This window comes from Festucalex cinctus, chromosome 18 (genome assembly GCF_051991245.1).
Source record: "Festucalex cinctus isolate MCC-2025b chromosome 18, RoL_Fcin_1.0, whole genome shotgun sequence".
Lineage (NCBI taxonomy): Eukaryota > Metazoa > Chordata > Actinopteri > Syngnathiformes > Syngnathidae > Festucalex > Festucalex cinctus.
This window is the reverse complement of record NC_135428.1, coordinates 1,774,724-1,796,797: the sequence shown is the minus strand read 5'-3', so window position 1 is coordinate 1,796,797 and position 22,074 is coordinate 1,774,724. Positions and strand designations below refer to the sequence as shown.

General features: G+C 41.8%; 1 long non-coding RNA gene across 1 annotated transcript in view; it reads right to left on the bottom strand.

The window, feature by feature from the left end:
• The window catches only part of LOC144006517 (uncharacterized), a 57,677-nt gene extending 36,982 nt beyond the window's left edge, over positions 1-20,695 (bottom strand). Inside the window, exons 1-2 of the long non-coding RNA XR_013279851.1 lie at positions 20,564-20,695; positions 9,107-9,179 (exon numbers count right to left, since the gene is read on the bottom strand). This is a non-coding gene — a long non-coding RNA (uncharacterized LOC144006517). The remainder of the gene's footprint in view (positions 1-9,106; positions 9,180-20,563) is intronic.
• Positions 20,696-22,074: the final 1,379 nt, after the last annotated feature.

The window sequence follows — 22,074 nt, the reverse complement described above, 5'->3', positions numbered from 1 at the left end:
CGCGCGCGTGCGGTGGGACGACGCATCCTGGGGAAAGTGAAACCCAAGCATAATGTCATACTTGTAGCATCACGCTCGCTCGCTTTCATCTAAAGCGCGCACGTTCGTGTTTGCTCTGTTGAGGATTTCGTGGCTAGCAAACGCTCAAGCATTTTAGCTTCCATTCTAAATGGCTCTTTGGAGGTGTATAACTGTTATAACTGGATATATATCTTAACTTGTTGACATGTACAGTAGCAGGCTTATCAATCACTTATTGAGATGAAGATGATGAAATCAAATAAATGTATTTTTCCACACACCCGATTCCCGCAGTAGAATAAATGAGATAACTACAGTATAAAATGTATCTCTCATTCTTCCACTTTGATTGATTCGAGCAGAGCTAAGGTCACGCAGACCGTTAAGACTTAAAATACTCATTGCCTGATCAATCTTACTAATATACTATATATGGCTTAAATGATTTGTTAGATGGTAGAGCAAAAAAAAAAAAAAAAAAGAATAGATGGTTGAATGGAAGGATTACTGCTTTAAAAACCAGATAAGCAGCCCTTGAAGAAGCGGATGGGAAGAAGTTGTTGTTTTTCAGATTTGGCAATGGAAGTTTCAAAAATTGTCTGGCAATAATTTTTGTTCAATGTGTAACAAAATTTAATGCGCCTCTAAGTTCTACTAAAAGCAAACAACCGAAAGCTGCGAAGTTGCGGTAAAGAGCATGTAATGAATCACACTTTAGGGAGCCATGTCTTTCATCAGCGTTTACAAACAACTTGTGAATGGAAAAGAAGAATCCCATGCGGTTTTTCACACTTTGCTTCATTTGGATTCTATTGTGTCAGTGCTCCATTCGGGCAGCAGGGGTACATCAGCAGTTGGCCTGCATATGTAATCCACGACACAAGTAGCTGAGAGCCCAGATTGAGCCCAAGGTGATCAAGCTCTTTTAGGGCTAACGACGGGCCACAGCAGGTACCTGACCCATCCATTTCCCCGCAATAAAGCCCAATTTACAGTCGGGTCCCCCGAGGCTTCAAAGCGAAGGCAGGCCGTCCCCGCTAAAGGGTCACAGCCGCCGGGAAACGTCAACCGTTGCGAGTCTTGGGAGGTTCTTGACTGCGTGACTTTCTGGTCGTCGTCATCTGTCTCTCTGTAAACGGCACCTGTAGCATACGCCGCACTGTTGGGTCGCTCGTGTACTGATGCTCAAGATACTAAGGAGACATGAGGCGCTCCAGAGGTCGAGGATTTGAGGTCAGGAGGTCTGTATTGATGTAGCTGGCCCCTGACCCGGTGTCTCAAGAATAGGGCGGGGGTTGCCATTCAGCTGCTAGCAGCATGTGTCCACAGACTGACCCGAAACCAAAGTCCTGCCACGGCCAATGGTCTTCATCAACTACGTCTTTACAATGAACCCAAGCGAACAGAGCCTGCTATTATGTCGCAGTTCCTCACATCCACTCTACACTTAGGGCGTGGCCTCGTGCTCTCAATTGGCAGCTTTCTCCTCTGGAACGAAACACTTTATCAAAAAAAAAAAGAAGTGAAGGCGGCTGGAAAGAAAACAAAAACTTCATCCGACCTTTGACTTTGATGAACCCAGGAGGAAATACCAGAAGTGACGTTGTGCCTTCAGGATAAAGCTGCTCGCTAGAGTAATTAGCCATATGTGCTTCCCCACCCCCCATCAGATATACAGGATGACTTGTGTATTTCTATAATTTCGTTATTTCTGTAGTATTAAGATTTTGTAGTTGTGCAATATATTGAATGGTCTGTACAAATATGTACATAATAGTCAAATGGATGTGGCCATGCAATGGTGTTGTTAGCCATTAAAGGCCCAGTCTTCCGTTTTCACGAAGGAAAATGCACTTTTTAAATACAGGATTTAAACAAACAAACTACTTCTCAATTTACAGATCTGGGCTTCTCTTAATGTGTGGTGGTGATTTTGTCCTAGACCCAAAGCCTGTATTTTGCCATTTTGAGTTTGTTTTGTAAACACACCCCTCCAGAAAAAAAATCACCACCACACATTTACATAAGCCCAGATGTGTAGACTGGGAAAAAGTTAAAGTGTGTACATCCTGTATTTAAAAAAAGTGCATTTTCCTGAGTGAAAACGGCAGACCGGGCCTTAAGGCAGTTAAGTACTGTCTGTAGAATAATTATAATAATGAAATAATATTTGTGTCTACAGGCAACATGTTCAGATGTTTCTTTTAACATGTTAAAGGAGATCACAATCAAACAGTCTTTTTTTTTTTCAGTTCTAGCAAAGTTACTGTCTTCATGAAAGATCACGGTTGGTTACATGTAAACAAACACGTTGCAAAATCTGTAAAACACATCTAAGTGTGATGCAACGCTGATCTCCACTTCAAATCTATTAACCCAAAGATACACTCCTCAATCACTCGAGTGTTCAAAAAGCCGTTAGGGGAGTCAGATGCTCACGGACTGACCTGATATACGGCACGTCATTTGAAGCATACAATTAAGAGTTGCTAATTTGCTTCTCAAGCACTCCGGACTTGTGCCTGCCTTGTCAAACCGCCCAAATTCTCTCCCACGGACCCCCACGCAACTCAAATTCTCTCCCACGGACCCCCACGCAACTCAGCAAATTAGCCCCCAGGACCTCTTGGTTCGTTATCAGGAGGATCACGTCACAAATAGCTCCGGGGAAGTGACACTGTGAGATTCAAGGAATGTCCACCTTGGTCGGGCACAGAAGTGCTGAGTTCAAAATAATGGGAGGACATTATTGACTCATTACGCTTGGATTATATTTAGTTATTTTCCAAACCTACTTGCTGTGTAGCTGTGGACTTTGAGCACACTGGGTTTCTTTTAACCTAAATTTGGGGTAATAATTTGAACCCAGTTTATTGGGTTGAAGAGCTGAAGACGGTTGGCATTTTGGAATTGTGAAATAGAAGTAAATATAACAAAACGTTCTTCGAAAATGTTGGTGGCAGTTCAAATCCTTAGGCTGGCGGAATGGTAACATCTAGTTGGGTCCCCTAGGCAGTCCCATGACTGATAGCCAGCACTCGGACTTTACTTTAAACTACAGCTGTAGGGATGTAACGATAATGGCAATATCGTGATATTAAAATTGCCACAATCTCGTCGTCGTCACGATATTTAAATGCAACACATCTGTTAAAAAAAAAAAAAAAAAAAGTCAGGTTGATTTCCATTTGTGCAGTTCTAGCACCCTCTGGTGGCTATTTTTTTACTAGTACAGTTTAATTTTCATTAGGGATGTTTTCGCCCTTCTATATTTAAAATCTATGCTAATCGTTAGATGATCGTCGTAATATGCTTGTGTAGCGAGTCAATATGCGGAGGAACTCAATGTGGGCTTGCATTAGGTGAGTAAGTGCCTCAATATAATAATACCTTGGTAAAGTGTTATTAGAGATTGTAGGAGATTGTTTATATGTATTGCTGTTATGTACAAAAGCACAATATTGTGCTTTTTTTTAGTATGAGCTTATTTCTTTACAACAGGGGTGTCCAAGCTACATCCCTACTGATAACCTGGTAACCAATTTTCTGGTAGCTGTAACTCATCAAATATGGGTCAAATCCTCTACCCAGTGCTGGGCTAGCTATTTCGCCAGCAGTTTCAAGAGTGTATATTGCTTTCTGTGAAACTTGTAGTTTGTTTTTAAAGAGGAGAGGAAAAGTGGTCTCTCCTGACCAGTAAGATCACATCCCAGCACAACGTTTGGAATGTGAAAATGAGAGATAAACAGTGAAAGTAAGACAATAAAACAAAAAAAACGAGGCAATCGAAGGCTATAAGACACAGCTGAGCTGCGGTGTCGTTTGGAAACAAAAACTTGGTCCATGTGGGATATGGTGTATTTTGACTTGTCAGTTTGGACAGCGCACAGCTTTGGATGGCGTTCAGGCTGGGGAAAGCACAACTCGTGTACAAGGTTAGAGATTATTGAAATGTTTGAGCTTTCTGTCTGCTGCAGGGCCAAGATGAGACTTTTAAGTAGGCTAGCGAAAAGAAGCTCGTGGAACAAGTTACACAATGATTCATAGGGGCCCATTTAGAAAATAAAATGACCATCATAGAAATTCATACTGTAACATAAGAGTCAAACTGTTGTCACTCATATCTCAAATCATCTTTGCCCATTGAACTGAATGGAAATACCATTAATCCATTCCAAAAAAAAATGTTTTAATGTTCACTCGTGGCAAGACTACAATCACTCACTCACTGAACTGGTATGGCAGTGCGTTCACTCAATGAATCGTACGCGAACGGGAAATGGAGGTAGCACGTTCACTCACTGACTCTTTCGCGAACCGGAAATGGCAACAGCCGCAACACTCGTTCACTGAATCGTTCGTTCCTGAACCAGAAATGGCAGCACACTCATTCACTGAATCGTTCCTGAACCGGAAATGGCAACACGTTCACCCACTGACTCGTTCACCCACTGATCCGTTCACGTCTTCGCCAACGTGAAGCTTCCTCAGTGACTCGTTCCTGAACACCAATGGTGAGGCTGCATGTGGAGTAAAATCCCGCCCACGTCTGACGCTAGCTGGTTTGGTTAGCTAATTGGTCATTTGCGAAGACTGACCGCATGAGCGTGGCTGCTCTCAAATGAACTGAGAAGAGAACGAATCCCTTCAAGAAGTGAGCCGTTCACTCACGTTCACTGAAAAGATTCGTTCTAAAGAATAAATCGGTCGTGACCGACGCAAAACTACTGTTTGTAGTACTTGCTATTTTAACATTAGAGACACTCTATAATTGTTGGGGGAAAAAATGTGTTAAGTGCTTCACAGCTGTGCCTCGGTATGAAATGACCTCAGGTGAAAGGTGACGTCATCTGACCGATAGCCCTCTTTTTTTTTTTTTTTTTGTTCAAACAAATTCTTGTGAATACTTTCATGTTCGGCAAAGGCAACGTCTTTTTAGCAAGATCTTAAAGACCTGCTGGATTTGGTCCTGTGACGACGGATGCTTACGTTTCCAGTGCATCTTTGTTTTGCGAATGACGGCTCGCTGGCACCTTGCGCAGACTCTTGATTAGAGGAAGTTATACAAATCACGGCTGACTGTCAGTTCTGGGTGTTCTGGCTCACAAAAGCCAACAACTGTCTCAATAATATGTCATACAATAGGTGAAAGCGCAGGAACGCTGAACAGATGGAAGCTCAGCGTCATAGAGTATCTCATATCTGTGTCAGACTAAATAAACAAACTACTTGAAATACTCGTACCGGTTCGCCCTCACAAAATGACGCAAATGAACTTTTGTTTTTCTTTTTTAAATACTGGTTTTGCACGGACTCTTTTGTAAGGCTAACTTCAAAGCTTTTCTGTTTGTAATTTATAATAAAGATATCACCGTTAGCAGCTGTTGCTAGAAAACGAAAACAGATTGCCAACTCTGGAACCAAAGGATTCCTCTCAGGCGTCTTCGACAGAGCACAAGATTTGACACACAGGATATACAGTAGGCCGATACAGTAAGTCACTGTCACCAGGTCTCAGGGTGCCTCTGGACCAAATGGATCAACGCTTGACATGGCAAAGGAACAAATGACTTCCAGACATTCCGAGTATTCATTCCAAACTACGTACACCATCTGTTGGTTGATTACACATTTGTGGGTTATGAAAACATCTGACAGCACAACCAGAATGGCATCTTAGACCTTATACGATCATTTGAGTTGGAAATGGCCTGGATACCTTTTCGGCGTTTTTCCACCGCTGGAACGTTTGGAGAACTTTTCCGTTTACCTTGGTAAAATTCAGTTTGGGCGTTTTTCCACCACTAACAATTTCCAGGATGCTTGAAATCATCTGGCAATGTTTTTTGGACAACATTTGGCAGTCAAAGAGTTAAGCTATAAATGCTATGAAACATCCTAAAAGTGAGATTTGTTGAAAATTATCAAGTCGTGTAGAGAGTAACTTGCACACTGAGGATATTGTACTTGCCAGCTAAAATTGCTGTAAGAGTGAGACAAATGCTACAAAAACAAGTCTCGACTGTGAATTGTGACTCTGCAAATTCCCGTCTAACGACGCTGCTGATTTCATTTGGCCCACCTGGTATAAATCATAAATTGTTTGCAGGTAGAAATGTTCAAACACGAAGATAGTGTGTAATTAAAAGAGACTTCTCTCGTTGTGTAACGTTATTCCAAAGACGTCTTCTTTTTTTTCTTTCTTTCTTTGCGATAAACAATGAAGTGTTTACGCAAGAATATTAGTGGTCCCGGTTTCAACATGAGCACGCTTCCAATCAGCACTTCCGTCTTTTGGACACGCTTGTAAAACCCTGAGAAGAAATTTTATATGCCAGCATGAATTATATCAATATTTATCCTTCGACTAAGTGTTGCGTGCCTCTCTGTAATCAAATATTCGTGGCCAGTCGGGTAAATTCACCACGACAAGAAACTAAGAACATGCTCATCCATATCATTTTCATGGAAATGTCTCTTCAACTGACTTTTGTTAATGATTCTTCGCATGATTGTTTATGTCTATTGGATACTTTCAGCATAAGAAAAAGAGGCTGGCCGGGCCGACGAGGGAACAATAGAGCAAGTAAATATTTGATCCGTCTTTCGTCTCTAGTTGTCAATATGAGTTGAGGCTGAGATGCACAAAATGGAGTTGCGACCCATAAACGGCTTATGTGACTCACAATATTTTTTCAATGGATCTATGAAAGTTAACAATATGTAACATTACGCGTGTAATGTTGGTCAACAATTCAGTTTGTAATTTTAAAATGGTTCAACAATTCTCTTTTTAGTGTGTTACCCAATTTGGGTTACTTTTGACCCAGCAGTTTTAAGAATGTTCAAAGGAGAGCAATCTAGTCCTCACCTGGAACCAGAAATTTCATTTCTCAACCCTCTACAAGATTAGCTTCATACAATAAAACACCAAAATCCCTCAGATAAAGAGATAATCTGGCGATATTTACATTTCAATAGGATTGTTGCAAACAGTCGTGCAAACAAACACATCAGAGTCGCTGTCAGTACGAGAAAGAGCTAGAGGGGCGCACAGGAAACGCTCGCCGCCTCATGTAGGCAAGTCGGGCTGTGCCGCACGAGCCGGGAATTGTCAGGAACAAGGAAAATGCAAGGTCAGTAGAGCGCAGCAGAGAAAAGCCGAGGTCAAGCACAAAAGAGGCGCCAACGCATGGAGATAAGTTAGAAAAACAAGAAAACACCATAGTAAAAACTCCTATCTCACTCTATCACTATCAGTTATTTTTATGATTGAACATATCAGGGCTTTGATTTGTGAAGTAACTGGCTGGAGGGAGTCGGCCAGAGGAGGCTGGAGCAAAGGTGCTCATAAATCATCCGGCCTGGCCGCGGCTGCTCTGACACATTGCTCAGGCATGTGGAGAAGGAGGAAGTCCACTCGTTTGGCTCCGCGGTATTTTACTCCTCGTAGGACCCGACCGCTTTCTGCCTCGTTGGGCTTCGTGAGCGGCAAGCGCCGGCTCGGGAGGTGGTAATTGATTTTGGCAGGAGAGATTTTGCGTTACAGTTTGAGTAACATGGAAATGGAGGGCCGGCTTTCACGCTTTGATGCGGCCATTAAAAGGATCGGTGCCATTTCAATAGCGGAGAATGCGAGAGATGGTCCCCAGGTCTGCTTTTGGCTGCGTCTTTCATATGATTTCATCTCCCGTCCAAACACAACCAGGCAAGACACAAGAGGGTTGAATATTAACTCATTCACTGCCAGCCCAGTAAAAATGTATCTTTGACGTAGGGCTGCTCGATTACGGGGGAAAAATAATAATCAGGATTATTTTGGCAATAGTTGAAATCACGATTATTCAAACCGTTATTTATGTTTTGGCACAAAACAAGAAAATGTTTAAGCGTTTAAGAATATTAGGACCAAATAAAAAAAAAATAGAAACACTGTAATTAAGTTTTGGACCAAACAGAATTTATAATAATATATATTTATTTAAGTTGTTAAAAACGTGAAAGTTGGAGTGCAGCATGTCCACTGTGCTGTTGAGCAATATAGATTTTTTTGGGGGTACAAAACAAGAACATTTTTAAACATAAAAACAAAGCATTGATAAAGTGTATTTGATTTCCTCTATCAAATCTGTAATAAAACGTACTTTTCTTTATGGGCGACCCTTTTGCGACGTACATCATGAATGTAATACAGGTAACAGAAAGCACTTGTGAGACCGACATTAATGAGTTCCTCTCGTCCAGGGTCAACGATGATTAAAGCAAAATGGCAAGCAGGGTCGCTCATGTGGGAATCATCTCGTGCCCCTTTCGTTTAGAGGGTCAAAGCCTCTCCCTGATTCAGGGACACAAGCAAAGACTGACTTGCACGATGCAATCTCAAGCGAGTGTCACGAGATAAATTTGAGAGTGACATACTGAAACGCATGAATAGGATTTTAAAGTATTCTAATGTATTTCTAATCATCTCCATCCCTGGCGATTGATCAGCATCTGTTCAAGCTGCTTGAGTGGCATGCGTGCACTAAAACCTTGACCACAGAAGGCCAATTTGCGAGAGTGACCGCGAGAAGCAAACAATTCGATTCAAATCTTTTCAGAATTCCCATTCTTTGAAAACACCTCTCGCGCAAACGCACCACCCAAAAGGCACGGATTCCAAATCTGGCAAAACTTCCCAAAGATGGATGGAAAGTCATATCTGTGAAATATAGCAAGGATGACAGATTGGGGATTCGCGCCACAGTCGTCATCAAAGAGACTTCAGAAAGCAAAAGCGAAATGTAGATGGACACACAGCTGCACCTCGTTGAGTTGATTCAATCGGAGTTCAACATGATCTAATTGAAAGCAAATCTGGCCCTGGTGTGGTTGAAGTGCAGTACAACCTGAGACAATGAAACTGATAAGGATAGGGAACGTTCGGAAAGCCTAAAGGCAAAATTCCTTTCTCCTGTTTTTCATGATGTTAATTTACCAAGAACTTGAGACCCAATGGTCTGTTTTTTGCTAAAACAAAACAAAACAAACCCTCTAAATTTTATATTGTCTAAAATGTGCATTTATGGATAGAGTGGGAACTTACCCGACAGCCGACGGGGTACGCAACTCTCCCCGCGCCGCGACACGTCCACAATCCACAATTCCCACACGCGCACCTACGAGAATTCAGATAGATACTTTATAGATAGATAGATACTTTTTATTTGTCATTCTAGTACAATTCGTTTGCAAGTATGCAGCCGTTCCAGTTTACAGATTCCCGTCCTTAGGAAGACTTACATTTTGAAAATTGGCCAAAAACCGCTCATGTAGTTCTGCTTTTGTATGACTATTCAGAGTGTGGATATGTAACTGTAACAAACTTTGTGGCCTTGTAGCGTATTCTGTTTCCATTATTTTCTATGGGAAAATGTCTTTCCAAATGAGATGTTCCACTGAACCAAAGCCATCTGTGACGGGACGTGGTCAGATATCGTCTGACCCAGTGTCCATCTCATAGCCAGTGATTGCTTCAGCAGCAGTAAATTGTGCCATGCCGGCACGAAAGCCATCAGGAAATCCCTCCAACAAAACACCCGCCGCGACGGAATGTTTGCGTTTCGCTGGTACTTTGGAGTAGCCAAGCTCGGGTGCCGTCTGATGCGTCCGGGAATGCTCGTAGCATCCTGACTGACGTGAAGTGAAAGCGAAGAGGAGGCGAGGCCGGTCGTTGACGTTATGACGTTGGCGATGGGCTGCCAAGGTTACGGCGCGCTTACGGAGGGGACTAAGGGGTCAGCAGTCGATGTGGTAGTGCTAATCCCCAGTTGGCAGGCTGAAGAGAAGTGTGAGGGCCTCTACGGTCGGGAGGCCGTCCATCACTGTAAAGTGCTCCGTGTCCTTGCTGTCAAATGTACTTAGGAAGTGAGGGGTGTTCTGCATTTGCAACTGCTTCGCCTTAAGCATGTGATAAGAGGCTGGTAATGCGCAAGTCGTGTTTCTTTCCAAGTTTTCTGCGGCGCTTTTTCATACAGAAGTAATCATTTTTACAGTTTGCACATGAATACTTCAAATAAATTCCTCATATTGGCCTAATAAGTGCTATAATGTGTTTGTCATGAAAACTGTCGTCGCGGATGTTGTGCAATGAGCCAGGTATCTGCCACGGCAATCTGTGTACGGTAAATAGCTGCTGACAGCTCTGAATTGTGCTGCACGCATTGTGGAACGAGGATCGCGATGCGGAAATCTTGAGGGAATCCATTTGTGTTGGAATGCGCGGCGATCCAACCTTCAAGGCGCAGACTTTAGTTTCACCGCAAGAGGAAGGGAGAAATGGCGGGGAAAAGGACCAGCAAGGAGAAATTGTGGGTCACACAACTTCGTCTTCATTTACCAACTCTGCAAGGGAGTGCAGGCTGAAATACTAAACGTAAATCATAGCAAAACATTTCCCGTACACTGGACTCATTTGTCAGACTTCAGATTGTGCTCACGTATGTATGTTATCCATTTATGCCTGTAACGCATTAACTCATTCAAATCCAAAAATGTGTAAATACCTTTTTTTTTAATACTTTGTCCTTCACTCCCAAAAATGTATATGTTTTTATATATAGCTACATACAGAAAGCATACAGAAGGCTTTGATGCAGCTTCTGACATGAAGAGGCGGATTAAAGCAATTGTAGTTATTACAAAAAAATGGCCAACAGGTGGCAGCAGAGTATGAGATCATCCAGGGCTATGTTGCAACAAGCTCTTTTTGCCAGTGTTTTCAACAGGTTTGTGAATAATGATGAAACGTAGCTGTATTCTAATGCTAATTTCTAAAAAATCGAAACAGATACAAACATACTTTTTTTTCCTGATAAAAGAAGAGACTCTAATCTTTCTTTTGGTAGGTTTCATGTTTTTATAGCAATAGAACACAATATTCTGTGGGACTTGCAAAATTAGTCCAAATCCAGTAAAACAGCCGGGAACGAAGGGGGTTGCTTCAGTCAAAATGGCGGCCAGTGAATGAGTTCAGGAGTGCGTTACTCAAACTAATCGGGTTTACCATTTCTACACATGTAAACAGGCAGTTACCGTCGGGGACCTATGTGAGGTCGTTCTTTAGTCCTTTACGATTTGCCGGATTATTGTCCAACCGTCCTGTGTACGGCGTCTCTGACTTTCTGCCTCTCCGAATGTGAATAAATGGAGAAAATCTGATTTGTGTCTGCATTTGGGATCCAAACCTTTCAGTACCCAACAGAAGACAAGTTCCTTTGTACTTGGCCAGTAAAACGGATTCTGATTGCTGATTAAAAAAAAATTCTAAAATCTGAAATTCCCACATTTCACTGTGAGTCTTTCTCACAAACAAATCATATTGTTGATTTGCCAAAACGATTTCATTGTCTGTGACGCTAAAGTGTGAACTTAACAAGATCCTCAACTGTCAGCATTTCTATTTCCCCACACACAATGTTGCAGTACTTTTCTTCCAAATCCACGCACACTCTCTTGCAAGTTTCTCTTTGTGGGTTCGTACTTGGCTCACCAACACATCCTGATGAATGCGAGCGCACACACGGCTTCATAATACAAACCCGCCTAACGAGACTGCCGCTGTCACTCAACTGGGCCCCTCCGCAAATTCGCACAAGGCACTGAAAGGACAAAATGTTTGTTTCCCTCTGCGGAATTAATGAGGGCATCAGTTAGTTGCCGCCCCCGACCCGAGCAACAGAATGTATGTAGGCCGCTCCCTCGCTGCCCGGGCTTGAAAGTGAGGGGTAAATATTAGCAGTTACCTATTTATAAAGAGCTGGAAATGTGCAGCCCGCACCGGGGCAATGAAAGGGGCGGCGAGGGCTAATGAGGAGAAATGAGGAGAGAAAAGCTCCACAGGCAGAACAACGGCAACGCGTGTGTTAATTGCTCGAACGTGTCACACCTACTTGCTCCTTTTAATGCTCCTTTCTGAATTACACGGCCTCAAGTAAAGGCTGCTCAAACACGACTCGTGGCTATTAATTAAACAGTCAAACAATCACTCCGTGGAAAATGTCTGCTAGTTTGGCATCCACTTTTGGACCAAATAGTGATGGATAACTTCGACTTCAATTACAGATCACACATTTTGCAATTTAATGGCCCAGTCTGCCGGTTTGACTCTGGAAAAGGCATTTTTGAATACAGGATTTAAACAAACAAACTACTTCTTAATGTACAGCTCTGGGCTTCCGTTAATGTGTGGTGGTGATTTTTTTCCCTAAACCCCCACCCACCACCAGCCATGTATTTTGCCATTTTGTGTTTGTTTTGTAAACAGCGGGACGTTTCTGTGGAAAGACAGTGTTTACAACCCTCCAGCCAATCGCAGAGCGGGGGGGGGGGGGGTCGTCGCAAACGGGGCCCTGCGATTAGCTGGAGCAGTGTAAACACTGTCTTTCCACAGAAACGTCCCGCTGTTTGCAAAACAAACACAAGATGGTAAAATACAGGCATTAGGACAAAATCACCACCAGAAATTAAGAGAAGCCCAGATCTGTAAATTGAGAAGTAGTTTGTTTAAATCCTGTATTTAAAAAGTGCCTTTTTCAGAGTTCAAACCGGCAGACTGGGCCTTTAAAACAGGATTCGGGGCTCGGGGTGAAGATGCTTCTCTTCAAATCGCAACGCGTTCGACAATCCACTGACATCTGACTTTGTTTCTCCGTCGGCGGCATCCCTTGTCGGGCGTTTGTAGTTTGGTAAATTTCCTTATTCTGTCTTTTCTTCACAGAAAAATGACGTTTCTTTTGTGTGCTGCCAGCGAATTTGATAGTTTGACCACACTGAAATGTTCCCTGAGTACATGTGGTTTGTGTAATGAATTCTCCTCAATGTGATCATGGTGGAGTTTATCGCGTTTTTTTTTTCAGCATTTGTTCTAAATTATACCAATACAGTACATCCACAAATTAAATACGTACGACGGTGCCCTGGTTCAAAATCAAAAGTCGCCAAAGGATATGACTACCCGTTTCATTTTCAGTAGCAGATAAACAAAACGGTGTGTGTGCCGCGTGCCATAGATTTAGCTTGGCTGTTTTTAAAACGGATGAAAAGGTTCATCATTTACCGTATTCCCGTTGCGCACTGTCGCCCACACAGATTATTCACAAATCAGTTTAGCCCTGCAAACTGTGCTAATCACGCATAATGACTTTGCTGTCTGCCCTTCCCATTTCGACCACTGCCAAATAAATTCTATTACCTCACTCAGGCTGAGAAATATGGAAGCCATTAAATGGGGAGGGATGGTTTGGGGGGGGAATCGGTGCTTCTGGCTACCATTCAAAATGACTCTTATAACGTTGAGCTTACACTATAAAAAACTGAAAAAATGAGAAGGAAGTGACTTTATATTCACACTATAGTAACCAATTTTGGGGGCGGGAGAGTCGAATCTGATGTGCTTAAAGTTGATGTTAGAAGAAGCAATTTCAAACTTCATTTGGAGAACTTCAGAGAATCTTGAATCAGATTGGGACGGGGGGGATTTAGGCTGTTAAAATGACCCTCTATATGTCTGCAGCTGCGGCTGTGGAAGGAAGTGGAGAAACTATTTTAGCACTTGAGCTTGAGCTTGTCAGCATGTTCCAGTGCTCAACCTGACTCTGTCGGGGTTATCCAAATACTGAAACGAGGCTGAATTGTCATCAAATAAAATCATTCGTTCAACCTGGTTGACAAACTGACAATGGGAACAAATTATTTGTTAGCAATAAACAAGATCCAGCATCTGTTCTTAATGGATCGATGGATTGTACAGTATACGGACAAACAGCTTTCCAACAACAACACATTTTTTCCCAAAAGGTGGAATACAAAAAGGTTTAGTTGTTCACAAATCCAGCAAAAAAAAAAAAAAAAAATCAAATTAAGACAGAGTGGGAGACCAAAGTTGATGTTTCCCAATTTTAGTCCCATGAAGCTCATAAAATCCATCCATTGGTTTCACAGATTCATAAAAACTTCACTAAATGCAATCGCAACAAACATCTGTAACTCATAATGTAATTGTAAGTCTGAAAAAAACACAAGCAAAAACATGTAAAAATGTTATTAATGGTTTTTGAATGGGATCTGAATTGCTTTTGTTACATGATTTTTCTCAATTGTTTTCATTTTATGGCACCATATTTTCTATGTGCTATTTGCAATCCATTCTCTATGTGACATGTGGCAGCATATGCTGTAGTTTAGACGATTTTAGTCAGATTTGATTACCCGATATACGCTATAGAATTTTATGGATTTATTTATTTTTTTTACACTAACATATAACAAAGAAAAAGATAACATTTAAACATTCCCGCCCCTCAAAAAAAAAAAAGGCTGATTTTTGTCAATTTTTCTCTCTATTATAGACTACACTATAGAACAATGTACATTTATTAAGGGACCTTCTTTTTTAAGTAATCACCAGATGAATCAGCTATCAGAACTTTATTCTGGCAAATATCGTAAATGGCCTAAAAAGAAATCAATGTCGGTCAGGCCTTTGGTTAAACCTGAAATTAGTCAAACCACAGTTTAGTTTTGAGTGGTTTTGCTCTGGCTTGAAATGACATTCAAAAGTGACAAATTAACTTAAACTTACCATCAACATTACATTATTTCTATTCTTACATTTTGCAAATTACTCGTATCCCATTTTGAGGAAACGAAATAATATCTATTTACACAACGTCCAGCAGTTTTTGCCACAAAATTGTGTCGTGATAACCGTTCAACAGATTTAAAAAATGGCTTGATGTCAAAATGTGGCCGCGTTCTGAATGATTTTGGGCTTCACTGAAGCTACTAACAGTTACAGTAAAGGGAAAACACATTCACACAGGGTGGTGAAAGGCAAAGGCAATTGGCCTGATGCCTTCATGCGGTCAGCATTTGGGGTAAAGCCGCCCCATTTATCAAATTTTCAAGCTTGAGCGCAATACAGCTCAGAGGATTTTTCATCGTTTTGCTGTCTGGCCCATCAGAATGGTGAAAATCCTCTAGGTTATATTATTTGGCTATAGCTAGCTTTAGCAGCATTCAAGTCCACTGACATATCCTGTAAGTCCAACGCCTTCCAAATATGTTCCTTTAAGTACTTTGGTTGCTTTCCTCTCTCTTTGAATTACACGCCGATGTTGACATAGTTGAACTCAGCCAGACATCGCTTTTTGCCGTAACTCTCGGCACTTTATCCTTTCTCGGTTTGTTAGCTGTTCTTCTCGCTAGCTTTTGTTAGCTCCTCCACTGAGGGAGCAGACCCACACTGACCCCCCTCCCCCTCCTCCAGACCAGATTTACTGCGATTACTCAGACCGGTGTTTACTTTTCCCAGCCTACTTAACTCTCTGTTTCTTTTATTCAAATTAATTCAACTCCACTTTATTCAGCTCCTCGGCCATTTTCATCCATCTTGATGTTTCCCCTCATAGTGACGGTGCAAATAGGTCACTGAATCTGGGAGAAGTAAAGCAGAGTTTTGTCTGAAAGGGACTTCTTTTTATTCAAAACATGTCATGTGATGTTTGGTTTCTTTAAGATAAAGTGTTTCTACATCAATGCATTGTGAACATTAAAAAAAACAAAAATGACTTCAGGTCAGTTTCACATAACAGTGCTCGAGATAAGCTTGGAAACTTGAATTGGATGAATTGGCCCATTTTTGTTTTTGAGATGTTCACTGTGCTGACATTAGGCTACAAAGTTTTCAGTGTTGTACAAAATAAACAAACAAAAAAGCACTCGTAGGGTGACCAGAGTTTAAATGTTAAAAACTGGGATGCTACAATTTAGCTGAAATATACATTTCACCTGACCGTGGTGGATAGTAAGACTACATTTCCCACGATTCGTAGATGCAAAAAGCGGGAAGTAGCTAGCTTTAGGTCCGATCAATTCCGATTGCCTGCAACTGATCCGATGCAGGTGCGAATAAGAACGCAAATGTGAATTTGGAAATAATCGTAAGGAATATGCCGGGACTTGGAACCCGAGCCTCAAACAAGACTGACCGAACCAAAATGACACAAAACGACAAACAACACAGACTGCGCAAGCTAGCACAGCATTTTAAAATGTTCATTTTATGAACACAACAAAGCCAAGCAATGTTTGAATAACAATTTACTATGTATAATTGTCAAAAAAGTACAAAAATATGTTAACCACATGGCAAGACCAAATGAAAATGAAATGAATTTACTCACCCTTTCATGATGTGTCATTAAACAGCGTGAACACAAAAGAGGGGACAGCCCAAGGCGTCATGTCTCGCTTTTTAACATTCTCAGCTGTCATATAAGTCATATCATAAATGTGCAGAGGGAGCATTACTGCTGAATATATCATGACATGTTGTCACACCAACGATAACAATATAACCAGAAATACATGTCCATAAATGACAGCAATATATCCACAAGCTGACAAAGTGAATTTGGGGAAATCCATATTAAGCCCAATTCACATTGACTGCGGAACGGACGCGGTGCGTTCTCCGTACGGACGCCGCAAGGATAGAACGACATTCAAGTCTACGTGTCGATTCACCCCAGCTTCGGTGCGGTGCGGAACGACTGCGGCGATGCGGAAGGTTTCCGCAATCGTTCTATTTCTTCCGGACGCATGAAGCTGACGAAATGACACGAGCCGGACAGGAAAATCGAGCGTCTCGCATTAAGGTAAATCCGGTATATTTCAAAATAAAACCGTTTGCGAACTCGTTTTTTGGGGGGAGGTAAGCTAGCTAGCTAGCGTAGCATGACATCAGTCGGACATTTAAGACAAAAAATTGAGCTCAGAATAAATTAAAGATGGCAAAATGACATTATTTAAACACAAAAACGTACTTACCCGTGGTAGAATAGCCACGGTAGAAGTCCCAGAAATAATGTCCAAAAAGCATATCGATGTGACAACAGGCAAAAGCGTGGCTATTGTTTACAAATAGGACTCTATATACACGGTTGTTATCGGGTGAACTCAACTCGCCAGCGTGAACCCCACGTAATCTCGTGGTCTGTGGGGAGCAGATTTCCGGACACGCAACGCACGCGGTTTGAATTGCTGTCCTTGCGGCGTCCGTACGGTCGCCGTACGGAAAACGCACCGTGGCCGTTCCGCAGTCTCAAGTGTGAATTGGGCTTTAGACTACTGTATAACTAAAGAGATTTTGCCGCCTACAAATGGTAGAATAGTTCTAATACGTTACATTCTCTCTGTGATACGTGGCCCAATTAGTTTCTGCGTGCACTGTAAACTCCTGGTATGGTGTCACGTTCTGTTCTTTGGCCAAACTGTTGCTTTGTTTAATGTTAGTTTTTAGAAGCGAGCATGCTTTGCATCATTTGCTGTCTCCCAGCAACACTCTTAAGAACACACACACACTCGCACCAAAACAAAACAAAAAAAGGCCTTTAACAGCACAAGCTCATGCCGGGGTCCTATTTAGAGGCTTGAGGGTGAGGGTGAGGGTGGGGGCGGGGGCTGGGGGGGGGTCTACAAAAGTCCATTTACAGTACGGGTCAGTACATCTGAATGCCTTTACCACTCCAGCCAAATTCTTTGTCTCGCTCATTCACAGCAAGTTATCTCGAGCGCTGCCGGCACAAAAGCAATCGGTATTATATTGTCCAGGCTGACATGAACCCCTCATATTTTCACTGCTGTCCATTAACATCCTTTTTTTTTTTTTTTTTTAAACCTTCTCTATTAGCAGGCAATTCCCACAGGACAAGAGGTCACAAGCGACCATGAAGAGATACTTAAGGACTGTTTCACAAAGACGTGCAGATGATTTATCCCATTCTTTTTACATTTTTACTTTGTTTTGCCTTCGTTCCGGACACGCACACAAAAAAAAAAGCGCTTTACAACCCAGATGAGGGTTGTATTTTTACCTGATCCTTGACTAAATGGCAGCCCATTCATGTCTCGATGACTCGGGCTGCTGCTCTTCCGCTCACTTACAGCTTTGTGTTGACAGACACAAAAATGAAGGAATGTGGGCCAAATTAATAATGCTAACATCCAGGATTGTTATGTTTGCACAAGCAGTCCTCAACATGAGATATCGCGTGGACCGCGTTGCTCGGGTTAGTCTGAGGTGAAATGAATAGTTAACGATAACAACGGTTGCTGAGCAGGTTCACGATAAAAACAGGTCCAACTTAATCTTTGGTGGGCTGATGAAATACACCGAGTGTCGTCCTTAACTTTTGGTAGCGATGAATATGTGAGAATTTATTTGAACACTCTTCCCTGAAAAAAATTGTTAATTTATGATTTGATAGTACTTTTTATGAATAATATTGCATTAAGTACAGTATCGGCCATTTTGGACAGTCAACGTAATTGTCGTGACGTATCGCGTGCATAAAATACACATCGAATGACAGGGTTAGGGTTACCTAACCCTAACCCCGTCTGCCAGCAAAGTGACTCACGAGGAATTATTGCATCCCAGCGTGGACATCAAAAGTGGAATTACACCTTATATCAGGGGTGTCAAACTCATGTTAGCTCAGGGGCCGCATGGAGGAAAATATATTATCAGGTGGGCCACATCGGGAAAATAACCGTATATAACTTCAAAACAATTGCCGTCATTTATACGCAGATTTTCGTGGACCAAACATTAAATTACGGAGCTCAACTGTAATCGTATTGTTCCGAAAAGTAACACGATTGCAAATGGAACTAGGCAACACTTTGCCGGTATACATTCCGGATGTGTTAAATCGACCTTTTTTTACATATATATTGTTCCCAGAATGCATTGCGTGGCGCAGTTAATGATGTTATAAGGACGTTAATCCTTCTCATATCTATTTGTGTTACCAGTAATTGAATTTGTGTCGGATTTAACATGTTTATGTCGGTGTATGATTAAAAAAATAATTATAATTAAACAAACCGTAGTTTAAGTTGCGTGTCAAATAATGACATCCAGGATGACGATTCCCCGTACAAGTTGCATTGCTCATCTGAGAACTGCTTGTGAAATTGCAAATCTCTATGTTTTGATTGTGGTCGACTGATTAATTAGTCCGACATTACAATTTTGTTTTTTTTGTTTTTTTTATTTACAAAATCATCTCACGGGCCGGATTAAACCCATTTGCGGGCCAGATCCGGCCCGCGGGCCTTATGATCAGAAAATTCAGGGAATAAGATTCCAGTGATATTTAGCATTTTAATTCTTTATTCACAAGACTGGAACATGAGTTAGAAGTCTTGTACCGCTTTAACAGTACATGTACTACTATTCAATATTCAAATTCTTTTAGCACAGACGTTCGTAAAACTATTCTCGCCATCTGCCACCAGAGGAATGCCAGTGACTGAAGAGACCTTGATGCTGTCGACAGACGGGGCCTGCAGACTCCTCAGACCCTCACTCACCTGCATACAATCAATCCACCCCCAAACCGAAATACCGCAGTGCACTGCGTCCGACCCCCACTGCCTGTAACCGCTTTTGTAACTGGTATCTAACCATCCATTTTCCAGAGCACTTGTCCTCATTAAGGCCTCGGCTGAGCTGGAGTCTATCCCAGCTGACTCTTGGTGAAAGGCAAGGTACAGCCTGGAATGATTACAACAAGCTAAATCACAGCGCACGTACTGTAGACAAACAACCATTCACACCTACCGTGCGGACGGTTTTGTCTTCAATGAATGTTTTAGGGAAACTGAAGAAAGTCGGAGTACTGGGAGTACATTCCACACTTTACAGCCAAAATGGAGGTTTGAACCATGAACCTCGGAACTGCTAAACACTAGCTACCATGCTTCCCAACTGCTATACAACCATATATATGCATTTACTGGGCCTAGACCTCATAGTATTGTCAGCTTTGGGTTTCGGAGCTGTCGCTTATCATAACAACCGCTCAGTGGCGTGCGCAGACATTTTCGGGAGAGAAAGGGGCACTTTTTGCGCAAATGGAATAATAGTAAATAAATAGACCAATTAGTAACCAAACAGCCCCAAGGGCCTGAGAATGAATAATACTGACAGTTGTCATGACAAGAAGACAAAAGGTTATTTCTCACGGGCAAGTGACGATTCCAAACATCCGGGCATTTCTGACATTTCCACAACGCAACTCAATTCAAATGCTTTGACCACGAGGACGTATTGGACCCCTTTTCCAATGTGATTAGTGACCACTAGCCAGTGTCGGGCAGTGAGTTTTTGGAGTGGATATGCTGAAGTGTCACATACGGGCGCTAGCAGAAAAATTTGGGGGTATTTTAATTGTTAATGATCCAAAGTGTAATGCTTTTCAAAACATGGATCACAGAGAGCTTCCTTTCACCGTCAGTCTGACTATGTGGCGGTTATCACGTTATCTATTCTTGAATTAGCATATAGCGTTTTAAACTAGCTAATTTGGTGGCTAATTTGTCGCTCATTTGTTTGTGCTGTGTGAGACATGTGCTACTTCACAACAAAATGATTATAGGTTAGGAAGAGAGGGCAAACAACCAATACAATTTCACTGGATTCATAATAATTTACCTGGCTGGTGGAAGAGCAGGGGAAGAAGATGCGTACGCGTGTGTTTTGTCTCTGTCCCACTGCGACCAACGGTGGCTAACGGTCACGTGACAAAGGGAACGAGAGAGCGAGAGAGAGAGAGAGAAAAAGAGCTCACAGTTTTCGCGACGAGACATATGGCTCCATGTTTTACTTCCTTTTGTACTCAAGTCGGAATGTGCCGTGGTCTATCAACGAACGGCGTAGTTAACTCTTATCATAAACTTGTAGTAAATGAAAAGACTCCAACAGCAAAAAAAATGATTGTGCTGCTATGTCGGTCGGCTATTCGCTCAATGGAGTCGCCGAGTTACGTATAGTAATCAAACAATATACTCATAGCGGCCTTTGACGGATGTTTTCGTATTTGAAGTTGTTTTTGAGGTTTGGTTTTGTTCGACATGCCGCGGTCACGAAGTGTTAAAACTCCAGCGGCGGATGTCGTGCACTGTCGAGTTCCCATCATGTGGCGTCACAGCATGGAGCGCCATCTTTCACCGATATTATTTATGTCCGAGCAAAAATCATGAGAACCACTTCAAGTAACACAAGGCCGGTCAGATGTGTTGCACACAAAAAATAAACCGCACCATCTACATGCCAGCCCGCCTTTGTTTCTTAGATGAATCAGATTTCTTTTGAATTTCACATTTGGACATTGTGCGTCTGCTTCTCAAAACGATATTGTATGTTTGTGATGAAAAACATTGAGTGTTCCCTGGGGAAGTTTTTTTTTTTTTTTTTTTTTTTTTCATAATGGAATTTCCAAGCAAACATCTCCATTGTGGCTGGAACTACCACAACCTGGAGTTTTGAAACACCTTAACATAAATTTTTGGAAAACATACCAAAAGTGCACATGTGCGGCTAATGAAGCCACGACCCACTGAGAGGTTTTCCTTTTTAAGTTTTAAAATCACTTACTTTAACATCCAGGATCCCCCGCCATACACAGGCAAATGGCAAAGTGTTTTTTTTTTTTTTTGCTTTTGGTAAAATATGAAATACATCCGTGTCATCTAGCCATGTTGTGTTCGTGGTAGCATCTAGCTAGCGCTAAGCTAACCTGAGGTTTTGTTTCTCTGGCCCAATGTCCAAGTTTGCTAACTCCATTGTCGGAGGCCAACAAATGTGTTGATACACTAACTATATCGGCTTTGTTGCTTGTTTGCTTAATAGTTTAATTGCTTTGTGAATGTTTATATACCTTTTTTTTTTTTTTTTTTTTACTGAAAAGTGATCTCACCAAATATTGCATTGATATTGCACTTTTTTATATAAGGAAGGCTTTTGTGTCAGCCTGTTAACATGCTCTGACAAAATTCATGACTAAAACTCTAACCTGTCTGTTTTAAATTCAGGTTTATTTACATCTTGTAAGTTCTGTTTATGAGCTATTAATATCTTGTCAGGTGAGACCTGAAGCTGGATTTGATTCTTGTCATGTTTATATACAGTTAGGCTGCGTATTCAGAAATGACATTTTTGTTAGC